Raw genomic sequence first — 13,221 nt, 5'->3', positions numbered from 1 at the left:
AACATTGAAATTTTAAAACTCTTGCACATCATATAATTTTCATGTGTTGCAAAATATTATTTTTATTTTTTCAACCATTTGAAAAAAATGTTAAAAATCATTTTAGCTCGTGCCATATAAGAACACGGGGCATTCAGACTGGGCACTCAAGCCGTAGTTTGCTGAACTTTGGCTTACAGCAATCATCGTCCATTGCTTGGAGCTGGGTTTACTGTCACTGCAAGGATGTGATCTGTGATGGTGGTGACGGTGGTGACGGTGTATGTGGCGGGAGGTGTAGCATGAGTGGGGCAGTGGGAGGTGTGGTACATAGGCAACTAACCGTCCTTGTCAACAACAGAGTTTGAATCCAAGCCATCCACTGAGCCAGTGATGGCGGTGCACACTTGTAATCCCAGCTACTCAGGCGTCTGAGGCAGGAGGATTGCTCAAGCCCAGGAGTTCAAGACCAGCCTGGACAACAAAGCAAGACTCCCATCTCAAAACAAAATAAAACCAAAACAGCAACAAAAACCATTCACTCTTAGCCTCTGGTTCATGTTCTCTTCTCAGCAACCTCACTGTGCTGGAAAGGTGAGAGGGAGAAGGCGTGCAATTAGGCATTGGGATTATGGTGTCAGTTTTGCTATCAAGATGGCTCTGGCTGGGACACATGCCATGTCTCCTAAAGCATTCCAACTGCCTCTTCTCTCCAAGGCCCCAAATGGGAGACCATAGGAGGGGGATGCAGGGAGGGGTCCCCAGGTGGCAAAGGCTTCTGAGGAAGCCTGAGAGGGGCTGGAGGTCCTGCCTCCCTCCTTCCCCAAGGTACATGTCCCTGGGGTGTGGAGCAAGGGGTGGGAGGTTTGCCTGTGGCGCTGGATGGAGCAGGACTTACCTTTCCCCTTGACACTGATTGATAGGCCTGAAACTGGGTCTTAGTCACAAGACTGGAGAAGCAGGAACTCCCAGCAGACTCTGACTCCCTCCTTCCTTTGCTCTTCCCTTCCTGCCTACCCCAGCATGAGGGAGATCTGGGGAAGAATCAAATAGTGAGGGAACATGAGGGAACAGGAAACTCAGAGATGTCATTCTTTTAGCCATTTTTTAAAAATCTTGTTTTAAAGCGCTTACCATTTTATTTATTTATTTATCGAGATGGAGTCTCACTCTGTCACCCAGGCTGGAGTGCAGTGGTGTGATCTCAGCTCACTGCAACCTCCACCTCCCAGGTTCAAGCGATTCTTCTGTCTTACCCTTCTGAGTAACTAGGACTACAGGTACGTGTCACCATGCCTGGCTAATTTTTGTATTTTTGTAGAGACTAAAAACACAGGGTGTCACCATATTGGCCAGGCTGGTCTCGAACTCCTGACCTCATGATCCACTCGCCTTGGACTCCCAGAGTGCTGGGATTACAGACATGAGCCACTGCACCTCATCCATATGATTTATTTATTTTTTTAAATTCATTCAGTTTCCACCAAGCACAAGCTGGGCACTCTTCTAGGAATCTTACATTCTCTGACTCATGTGATCCTCCAACAATCCTGTGAGGTAGGTGTCTTAGACCCATTTCACAAGGGTGGAAACCGAGGCCAAGAGTTCACACGGTCAGTGGGAGATCCGGGATTTCATCCAGGGCCAACGGACTCTACATAGAGTCCCTTCTCTCTGCTACCACAGTGCTTCTCCACCCCCAGCAAGGCCGTGGGAGGAAAGGATCAGTGAAGGATAGGGGTTCAGAGCTTTGGGTCCAGAGTCAAATAGACTTGAATTCAAATCCTGGCTACATCTTCATATTAGTTGTTTCTTTGGGCAAGTCATTTAATATCTCAAAACCACAATTTCCCCTTTTATTAAAAAAAAAATCTATTCTCACTTCCTCCAGGACCATGATAGCTCCTTGAGAAACGACTATTCTCAGTCCCTATAGTTCTCCTGGTGATGTCCACATTAGCTGGCGGCAGAACTGTGTGCCCCAGGCCCAGCCAATCAGAACGTCTCATTCTCCTGGCCTTAGTCATGTGATCTGGGATACCCATGTGACCAAATCCAGCCAATGAGAATTAAGTTTGGGGTTTTGCTGGACCCATTCAGCAAGGAAGGCTCTCTTTCCGCTTGTTGACATAAGCCTGGAGCTGCTGGCATCCATTTTGTCACTGCACAGGAATAGCCTGCCTGATAATGAATAAAAGAAAAGAAAAAAAAAGAGAAACAGAACTGAGAGACCCTAAGAGAAAAAAAGTGGAAGACTACCCCTTAGCTCCTGGTTCCCAGCATGTCTGAAGAGTATCCTTTGTTGTCCTAGTCACATAAGCTTGCATGTGTCCTCTTCTGTCTAGGTCAGTCTGAGATGTTTCTCCACAGCAGTAAATAGAATGAAAGTCCCACGAAATTGTGTCTTCTAAGTGAGTGCTGTGTCTCCTATGCCTAGAACAGGGCTTGGCACAGAGAAAGTCCTCAATTAATATTTGTTAAACAAATAGAACCAAAGAGCTTCAGATACAACACCCCATCTCAGGGGATGTTGTGAGGATAAAGTAGATGCTGAACATCCAAGGCCTAACCCCAGTGCCGGGCATGGTGAGCCTCAACAACCACTGCTCTGAGCTAGAAGTCTGCCCTCCAGCAGCTTCCAGTCTAATGAACTTCCCTCCCCCTGTCCCTGAGCAGTTGAAGGAGGGGTGTTAAGTAAGAAGTAGTGATCAAAGACCATGAGTGAAAACCACTGTTTTCTTCCTTTCTCTTTGCATTTAAGATAATTTACTCTTATAAAGATAGGGTTTTGCTATGTTGCCCAGGCTGGTCTCAAACTGTTGGTTTCAAGCAATCCTCCTACCTCAGCCTCCCAGAGTGCTGGGATTACAGGCATGAGCCACCATGCCCAGCTGAAACCATAGTTTTCCAAGCTGAAGGGAACACAGACACTGCAGACTGGGCCCTGTCCTCCAGGACTCTACCCCAGCCCCTGTCTCTTGGCCACATGGCTCCCCACTGCCCTGAGCTGGAGCCACTTGGCTGCCATTGTTAAACACCAGGCCATAGCTTTCACCCCTCGCCAGAGGGAGTGCTGGTCTCAATGCTCTGCTTTGGGGACCATGCTCTGCTTCTGGCCACCCCTGCAGAGGTCCCCTGAGGCCAGCACTGGACACTACTCTACATGCTCTGTGCTGCCCGCCACAGCCCACTGGACCACTCCTGGTGCTGCCTTCACTTTCCTGGCCTTCCCTGACCCCTCTGCTCTCCCTTCGCATCTTCATGTTCCTTCTGGATCACCCCCAAAGCCTCCTTGCTGATCTGCCCCATTTCCACCCTACTTCCCAGAAAGCCTTCCTTTACACTGTGGCCAAAGTGACTTTGGTAAAATGTTGGAAACCCTTCAAAGCCTGATCTATAAAAGTAGTGAGGGACTTGCCCACTCTGCCAGCCCTGTCCCCTCCAGGGCCAGTTGAGATGTTTAAGCAGAAAATGTAAGGCAGTGCTGACTCTCAGGCTGACAAAAGTGCCCTAGGTACCTCACCTGCCTTACCCTGCCTGGCCCAGGCGCACCCCAGTGTCACTCCCATTAGGGTTCTCAAGGCCCCCGGCTACCATGAGCTGCTATGCATTTGTTCACATGGGTCCCATGGCCTAAGTATCCTCTCCACCTTCACTGCGTACTCAACTTCTCCTTTACCTTTAAGATTCAGCGCAAACACCACCTCCTCTAACAAGCCTTCCCTGAACCCTCCTGGTCAGGATTCTTCACCCTCAGCTCGCCACACCTGCTATCTCATATTCTCTACCTCAGGACTCCGCCCTGTGAGAGCAGGCACTAAGGCTGAATTTGTCTTTGTTGCCGCAGCACAGAAATAAGATAATTGATGTAGAGTGCTTAGCACAGTGTCTGGCTCCCAGTGAAGATGCCCTTGGCTGCTACAGCTTTGTGGAAACTTTACCCTAAATAACTGCAACCACACAGAATGTGTTGTGCTTTTTTGCAGAGACAGAGTCTCACTCTGTCGCCCAGGCTGGAACACAGTGGCACGATCTCAGCTCACTCCAGCCTCAACCTCCCAGGCTCAAGTGATAACTTTCCACCTCAACCTCCCAAGTAGCCAGGACCACAGGTGCTAGGACTACAGGCGTGTGCCACCACATCTGGCTAATTTTTAATTTTTTAAAAAAATTATATAAATGGGTCTCACTGTGTTTCCCAGGCTGGTCTCCAACTCCTGAGCTCAAATAATTCTCCCACCTAGGCCTCTCAAAGTGCTGGGACACAGCACTTTGGGAGGCTGAGGAGGGTGGATCATGAGGTCAAGAGATCGAGACCATCCTGGCCAATATGGTGAAACCCATCTCTACTAAAAATACAAAAATTAGCTGGGTGTAGTGGCACGCACCTGTAGTCCCAGCTACTCGGGAGGCTGAGGCAGGAGGATTGCTTGAACCTTGGAGGCAGAGGTTGCAATGAGCCGAGATCGCACTACTGCACTCCAGCCTGGTGCCTGGCAATGGAGTGAGACTATCTCAAAAAAAAAGTGCTGGGATTACAGGTGTGAGCCACCATGCCCAGCCAGAATGTATTATCTCACCCAAGAAGAGGGCTCCAGGCACCGCGCTCCAGGGTTGGATAATTCAGAGCTCAACAGCTTCCAGGTTCTTCCTACTCTGCCATCCTCAGAATGTAAGCTGCATTCTCAGGTGGATCTCCTCATGGTGAAAGAATGGCTGCCACAGACCCAGGCCTCAAGCACACACCGAGACACGACAACATCTGGTAGAAAAAGGGGATATCTCTTGTGTGCCTCCTTTTGAGAACCTTTCCCAGAATGCGCCTCCCAACTCATCTGACTATTTCTGAGAACGCTTCAGCCAGGATGGCATCCCATGCCCACACCTACATTGGTCTGTGGCAAGGGAAATGGGATGGGCCCAATCGTCCGGATAGTCAGGCACCTGGCCCTGTGGCAGAGGGAAGATTACCCAAGCCCAGTCAGGAAGGCAGAAAGGCTGTGAGGGTGACTGTGTCTACACTTGACTGTCACATAAAAAATGTGCAATAAAGAGTAGCTATTAGCTTTGAATTTAGACAGACATGGTGGCATAGCAAGAAAAAAAGCATGGTTTAAGTGAATTGCTGAACAGGCTTCATGCCACCATCTGGGACTGGAAGACAGAGGGTCTTGTATTATCCCTACCCCTGTTTTTTGTGCCTGGGTGAGACTTCTCCATCTCAATCTTGGGACCACATATTCTACCCTCCTGCCTGGACCCTGTCTACTGCTGGGAACATGGTGGGCTCTCAAATATACACACTGTGGCTGAGAGCCCAGACATGCCCCCAACCATCCAACATCCTGGAAATACGTTGTTCTGCATTCCCAAGAAGCACCCCAAAAAATTACCCTCTAAATCCTGTTCTGATTGTCACTTTCCATCTGGGTAATTAAACTCAACACCTCCAGGGTGATTAAAAGTTAATTTGGCATGCAACAGGCCCAGAAATGAAATTCCGTGGGAAACACACTTAGTAAGCCTGGCTAGATGTAATTAGAACATAGTCCTGCTGGGGGAAAAAGAGAAAGTACGGCATTGGCGCAGCCACAGAGGTGACAGCAGGGAGGCGGGTGCTGAGGTTACACGGCAGCAAGCCTCTTCCCGGGCCTCTAATTACTTACTCTTACTCAGCTGTTGCTGACAGTTGCATCGCAAGAGCAGTGGGTTTACAATAAGGGTTTTTGCATCTAAGTTGGTAAGGATCCATAGGCTCTGCCTCTGCCCAAGGCTGTTTGAGTCTCCACTCTGCTGTTTGTACAGTTCCTGCTTTCCCCTCACCCTGCTGCTGAGAGCCGAGGCCTTCTCTTCCCTCCCCCTCTGCCCTCCCATCTGCCCAGGCCCCATACTGGCCCACTCCGCCCCCAGCACCTCCAGGTCTTCTGCCCCTGATGCCCCATTCCACTCCTCCCTTTGCTTCTGCTGCTGTCCTCCAAGGGTGGTCCCTGCTGCAGGCTGGCTGCCCGCTGGGAGGTCTTCAGTGCTTCTTGTCTCCCAGGCAACAGTGCCATTGCTTGAGATGCCAGCCCGGAGCCTGGTATTCCAGGATGCCGCAAAAGGGCATTTCCTTTTTCCATCTCGGAAGCCACCAGGAGGCCTTCACACCTCCCAACCCATCCAACTTCCCCATCTGGTACCTTTGAACACTGTGGGAAGCAGGAAATATCTAGTTAACCCTCAAGGGCTGGAATGCCTCTTATTGAGGAGCTGGATAGCCTGTGGGGAAACCGTGTTCCACTCAAGATGAGCCCTATCCCTTACTGTGAACTGTTTTGAATAAGAAGATCTGCAGCCAGGTCAGCGGGCAAGTTCTGGGCTTTTTCTCGGCCTTCCAGAAGGACTAGGTCAATATCATTCAATATGGTTGCCACTAGCCACATGTGGCTATTAAATCTAAATGAATTAAAGTTGAAGAAAATTTTCAATTCAGTTCCTCAGCTCACATGTGGCTGATGGTGACCATACTGAACAGCGCAGGTGGAACGTCTCTATCATCACCGGGAGTTCTACCAGACGGCACTGTGCTACAACAGGAGCTGCAGGCATGGGCTTAGAGGTCACACCCACTCTCTGCTGCTTATTCTGTGGCCCTGGGCTACTCACCTAACTTCCTGAGGCCTCTGGCATTTCTTCTCATTTCCATAACAGTAGCTGTCTCAGAGAGTCACAAGGGCCAAAGGAGATAATCCAGGCACGTGCTCAGCACAGCATCCGAGAACAGAAAGGGCTGATAAATAGAAGCGCCTGGCTCTTGGAGAGAGGCTGCCACTTGGTGAAGCAGAAATATGTAGGATGAAGGGGACTGAACTCTACCCGCAACTCTGGCACTGCCTGTGAGTCCCGTGTGAAGGCTGTGAGCCACATCACCCAAATTAAAAAGAGCGAATCAGAATTAATCAGAAGAAAATGGAAAACTCCAGCACAGATTTTTCTCTGGCGCCTGGAACCTAACATTCAATAGCCTACTGAGCCGCCCAGTTAGACGCCTCCTGGGATCCATCGAGTCAAGAAACCCAAATGGACCCTCTTCCACACAAACCCCGCTCACTCCTCCTGCATTTCCTGGCTCAGGAGTAGCGTCTGGTCCCCAGAAAGCTAGAAACCATAATCTATAACCCTATGATGTAGTTGGAGTTATTATTGCCATTTTACAGAAAGGGAGACTGAAGCCCAGAGATATTATCTACCTTGTAAGTTAGTGGTAGAGTCAGACTCTTCACCCCGCAGACTCTGCTGCCTTGATCAACCCACAAAGCTACTTGACTTACCTCCTCAAACCTGTGCACTTTTCTCCAATCCCATGGCCAACACACGACACTGGCCCCCCACCACGGTCCCCTTACCGGCACTTTTGGTGGCTCAGTTCTGCAGCGAGACTAAGGCAGTCACTCCTGAAAGCTCAACCTTGAGTCTGTTTCTTCAGCCTTCACAGTGATTCTGCAAGCCATTCAACCCCGCCACAAGCCCTCTCCTGTTTAGAATACTAGTTTCTCTTCTTAGTTGAATCTTAATGGATACCCCTAGCTCAGAGCTAGGTGCACTGAATTCTGAATAAATACTTAGGTCCATGGAAAAGCACAACTTTGGTGCCCATTTTCCAGGTGCTCTATTATGTGCTCAGGGTCATGCAGAGGGTCTTTGCCCTCAAAGAGTTTTCTGCCTAGTGGTGATGCCTACCAGGAATTCAGAAAATTGGCAAAATATCAAAATAAGGGGCTTATGGACATCTTGCGTTTCTGTCAGCTTCCATTCACCCATGCCCAGTGGGCCCACCTCAACTTCCTTCTAGAGGGGAGTGAAGCCAGCTCCACCAGCAGCTCCAGAGAGGTGCAGCAGACTTAGGTCTAAGTTAATCCACTAACTCCGTCCCATGGACACATTGATTGGTTTGGGAATGGGAATCTGACCCAAGTTAGACTGGTCAGCGACAATGCCTCTCAATTCCAAGACTAAGTTTGAGGAGCTCTGGAGAAATAAGACTCAATCCTTCTGCGCTATCCCTAAAATTTGTAAGGACGGAAGAGCTGGAACTGCTGTGCCTTTTCCTACCCTGTAGAGCCTGAAGCTTTGGCCTTCATGAAAAAGGATAGATCAAGATTTGGAGAGAAAGAAAATACTGATGATATTGTTTGAGCTCTGAATCCAACTGTGACTAAAATAAGATCACCTGGGCTTTGGGTTCCTTGAGCCCCAAACTCCCATTTTTTTCTTATAACTGTCTGGGAGGGAGGTTTCTGTCACTTGCGATCAAAAGTGTCCTCACTGATTCAGAAGGTGTCCTGGAGGAGATGGAAGGAATGAGACCCTGAATGACTGATGATATCTAGGAGAGATGGGAGGACATTCTGAGCAGAGAATCAACGAAAACACGTGGAGCTGGGCTCCTGGTGGTACTCGAAGCCTGGGCATCAAATGCTGACTCTACGCCCTGGTAACCTCCTAACTCTTACCCTCCCTTCGAGCCACAGGGTACTTTTGAAATGGGCTTTATGCTTTAAATCCCACAGGGCTGTGGGATGAAGATAATGCATGCCAGTGCGTGATGGTGCCTGAGTCTCAACACATGACTGCTCAGCGAACGAGCCAGTCATTTCACAGGAAAAGAGAACAGAATAGGAGAGTAACATGTGGCAAGGCGTGGAAAGCTAGGAAGGTTCATACCATGCACTTTGTCCCTCTCATCCCTGCCGTCACAGCAACCTCTAGGGTATGTCATTGCTGCCTAGCGGAGATGCCTACCAGGTCAGCAGTGACGCAGGAATTCAGAAAAGGGAAAAATATGCAGATAAGAACGCTGAGGCACAGAGATGTGAAGTAACTTATCTAATGTCACACAGCTAAGAAACACAGAAACTAACAATTCAAACCCATATTTTCTCCACCGTAATGACTGTTCCCCGTGAGCAGGAGCTGAGACCTCAGCCGGCCTCCAGGGCTGGCTGAGCAGAGCGGCCGCTCTCTTGAAAGTCCGGGCAAGCTGCCTGGCCTGAGGCAGATATGGAAAGGAATGTTTCTAGTCACTAGTAGTTGATGGATAGGTGGACCTGAAAGGCCAAGCATGGTAGAGAGAAGACATTTCCACCAGCCAGCTCTCCAGGACACCGACTGATGGGTCAGACTCTGGTAGCAGGGGCGAGAGTATGGACCCCTCCCTGGGAAGGAAGCAGAGCAAACGCAAATTTGGGGAGTGGAGGAGGCCGGGGTCCCTCCAACCAGGGGCATTCTGGAAAATGGGCAATCCAGGCTGGGGGAGGAAGTGTGGCCAGCGCCTGGGGAGCTCCTTCCTAGTGCAGAGGAGGTGACTCCACTTTCCCAGGGCTTGATTTGCATCTGTGCCCTGGGCCTCCAGGAGGGGGTTGTTTGTGGAGGGAGTGGGTGTGTCTGTTGTTTGTTTTTCCTTCTGCCCTTAGCCCTCCCTCTTCCCCTCCTCAGTAACTGGTAGAACCTGCAAGGCCCATACCCAGCCCGGGTCCCTTCCTCTGACTCAGTGGAAGGGCGGGGGAGTGTCCTGGGAGCTGCCCACATCCCTGGCCAAGAGCCTCGCCCCCAGGGCCTCCACGAGGAGCAGCAGCTTCCACGGGGCACCTGTGGGGCTTGTTCCTCGATGCTTTTCCTTTTGCTGCGAATGCCTCTAGGGCACAAATATATGGCCCTTGGTTGGAGGCCTTAGGGCCTCCAGTGACCAGGATGGGGAGCGTTGCAGGCCCTGCCCAGCTTTTCCCCCACTGTTTTCATCAACCGAGCTCACCAGATTCCCGCATCAATCAGAGGTGGGGGTATCACCCCATTTCACAGAGGAATAAAGCGAGGCCAATAAAGGGAGAATGACTTGCCCCAAATCATGGAGCTAACAAGTGGCCTGGCAACTGGAATCTGCCTTTTTGATCCCCGTTCGGCAGCTCTTCCCATCACAGCCTGCTAATGCTCCCATTCAGGGTGCAGGGGTGCCGCCTTCCTCTCTGATACGGGACCTCACTGGATTCGCTCCCCAAAGTCTGCCCAAGTCATCTCTGGAAGTCCCTCGGGTATCTTGAAAGTGACCACGGCCAGTCTTCTAATGTGACTTCCACTTGACCTTTCTGTCGATATCTGCTGTGCACTGGGCCACTGAGGCAGGGCCCCGGCCTCTCTCCTTGCCTGGGGCGCTCCATGAGGTCCCTGCCTCTCTACTTAAGGTGTCATCCCTGGTGCTGGCCAGCATGGCAGTCCTCAGTCCCCACCGGAGCAAAACTGAAAAAGGCAGAAAGCTCCTCTCCCTACTGTGTGTCCCAATTTGTAACAGCCTCAAAGCCTTTCAGCTTTTCCATGCCGCCCCCTCTCTAAAGGGAGTAAGGGGCCAGCGTTTCCTGCTAGTCTGTCCCCATTCACTCACTTGCAATAAAAACCTCAGCCCAGTTTATATGATTCCAGTGCAACTGCCCCCAACACCACCATGGCCAAGCTCCACATACACATCCCCTTCCCAGACACTCAGATCTGGGAGTGGAGATTATGATCCTGTAATCAGTACCCTCTACCCCTCTCCCCCACATCACAGTTGTTGGCTAAGGGATGGGTACATGACCAAATGAAGGCCAATCAGAGCCAATGAAACTCCGTTCCTGAACTTTTGAGCTCTCAGAGAAATGAACTGGTCCTTCGCCCTGGTGAGAGGGTGTGAGGCCTGGAGCTTCTGCAGCCATCTTGCTCCCATGGGGTGAAACCAGCCAGTGATACAGCTGCTACTGGAGAAGACCTGACCCAAAAGACAACACAGAACACAAGTTTGGTGACACTGTTTAGAACCCCTGATTAATTCTTGTCTGAAACCAGCCACACCTCTTGGACTTCCGTTCTAAGGTCAATAAATTCCGTTTTTGCATTAAGCAAAAAAAAAAAAAAATTGTTTGGTTTTTTTTCAGTCACGTCTACCATTCCAGCAATACAGAGAATGAGACTCAGGCCCCTTGCTTGTCTGTACCCCACCCCTACCCTCTCACCAAACTTCCTCCTTAGAGGCCCATCTACCCTCAGGCAAATGAACTCATACAAACAGATACCGAGGCCGCCCACTACTAACCCGTGAGTGCCTTTGCCTTTGTTACATTTGGAACTGTTTGATCTATATAGAAAAAGTTGGCTTGGTAAGGCAGGGGCGGGTGGGAGGAAAGAAAGGTGGGGAGAGAGAACAAGGCACAGCGGCCAACACTGGCTCTGTCCAAGCAGATGCTGAACCCCAAGTTCATCCTGTTGCTCTGAAGGGATGGTGTCCATACCAGGATTGGCCCAGGCCTGGACGTCAGTAGAACTCAAGAAAGGCTGCCTGCTTTGGTCTTTGCAATTCCTCCTGCCGCTCCTGGTTAGAAGGATGAGTTAGAAAGAAGTTGCTGGGTTTCGTAAACTGGTCCCCCTTCCCAGGAGGATTTATCCGTGAGCTAGACCCACCTCGCTTCTCATTGCACCCTTTGGCCTGGCTCCAGCCACACCCCCACCCACAAATCAGTCCTTTTCCTTCTTAGAACAGGAGCCTGAGAATGAGTCAGTGCCTCATTCTCTTCATTCTTTTCTCACTGGTCAGGCCTCACCCTTTTCCCTCGGCCATTCCCTCCTCTGGGCAGCCATCTGGATCGCGTGTGGACAAGGCTGTTCCCACAGGGCCAGCTCAGAGGGTCCTCCGTGTGTGAGAGAGGAGTGGGAAGGGCTGACCTCCCAATTCCTGGGGACTCGAGAGAGAACTGGGGCCTCCAGGGATGGGCCACAGCTACCAGGTTCTGTCCCAGGCCCACAGTAGGATATTTCCTGGGGCCCTGTCTTCCTCCCCAGGCATCAAGGTCATTTCTGTGTCTGTCCCAAACAAGAAGAATGAAAACTCCTTTAGGGAGTGCCTGCCATGCCCCAGGCCCCACCACGAACTCTTGAGTTCTCTTGGCAATCCTCTACGTGGAGACCATCAGCCACACCAGAACGGAGGGACAGGGCTGTTGGGAGGAGGCATTTCTGACGCCTGTGTCATGAACATGCTACTTCTGCATGCTCAAGCCCAGACTGCGCCACTCACCAAGGGGCTGTTGTAACATTCTGGGCCAGCGCGCTTCTCCCTCTGCCTCCTCGCCTCTAGCAAGCTTTCCTCAGGCCCGTGGCTGGCAGGCCCCCAGCCAAGAGTGGATTCTTTCATACTCTCTGGTCTAAATCAAGCTGCATCAGGTGGCACTCCCGGCGACCCTCCTGCCTTATTTGGAAGAAGAGGAGGAAACCAGACAAGAGACTGTCCAGGCACCAGAGGCCCTTCTTATGGGTCACCCCACAGATGGCATCATTCTCCAGAGAGTGGGGAATCTATGCTCCCAGAGGCCCCCCGCAAGGTGTCAAAGGAAGAGAATAAAATGAAGGAGCTGCCTTATAGGGCCCTAGAGGAGGGTAAATATTTGCAAGTGGTAGTCATTTTCTCCCTGAATTAAAGAAATTCTTTACTTTAAAACAAATGGCAATGAAAGGGAATGTGGGAGCCAGAGGGAGCCCCTGGGAACGTTACCTCGGGGTGGGGAGAGTCTGTAAGGAGGGGTCTACTGGGCTTGTTCAGTCACAGCCCCATCTGGAACGAGGGTTGACCTCAGGCTCTGCTCTGGACCTCCGCAATATGAAATCACCAAAGGGAGAGCTTCAGAAGCCCCAGGCAGCCCTGGTGTCTTCTAAGACCTAGGGAAAAGCAGCAGCCTTAGACCTCGAAGAATCTTCCAGCATCACTTCCCAGCCCTGGCTGCACATTAGAATCACCCAAGGAGCTTTTCAAAATACTCACCCCTAAAGTCGGGCACGCTGACTCATGCCTGTAATCCCAGCACTTTGGGAGGCTGAGCCAGGAGGATCACCTGAAGTCAGGAGTTCGAGACCAGCCTGGCCAACATGGTGAAACCCTGTCTCTACTAAAAACACAAAAATTAGCCAGGTACAGTGACATGGGCCTGTAGTCCGAGCTACTCAGAAGGCTGAGGCAGGAGAATCTCTTAAACCCAGGAGGCGGAGGTGGTAGTGAGCTGAGATCGCACCACTGTAACTCCAGCCTGGGCAACAGGGTGAGACTCCAGCTCAAAAAAAAAAAAAAAAAAGCAGGCCGGGCGCGGTGGCTCAAGCCTGTAATCCCAGCACTGTGGGAGGCCGAGGCGGGTGGATCACGAGGTCAAGAGATCGAGACCATCCTGGTCAACATGGTGAAACCCCGTC

Source organism: Cebus imitator, unplaced genomic scaffold (assembly GCF_001604975.1).
Source record: "Cebus imitator isolate Cc_AM_T3 unplaced genomic scaffold, Cebus_imitator-1.0 Scaffold259, whole genome shotgun sequence".
Lineage (NCBI taxonomy): Eukaryota > Metazoa > Chordata > Mammalia > Primates > Cebidae > Cebus > Cebus imitator.
The sequence above is the reverse complement of the archived record's forward strand: the minus strand, read 5'-3'. Positions refer to the sequence as shown.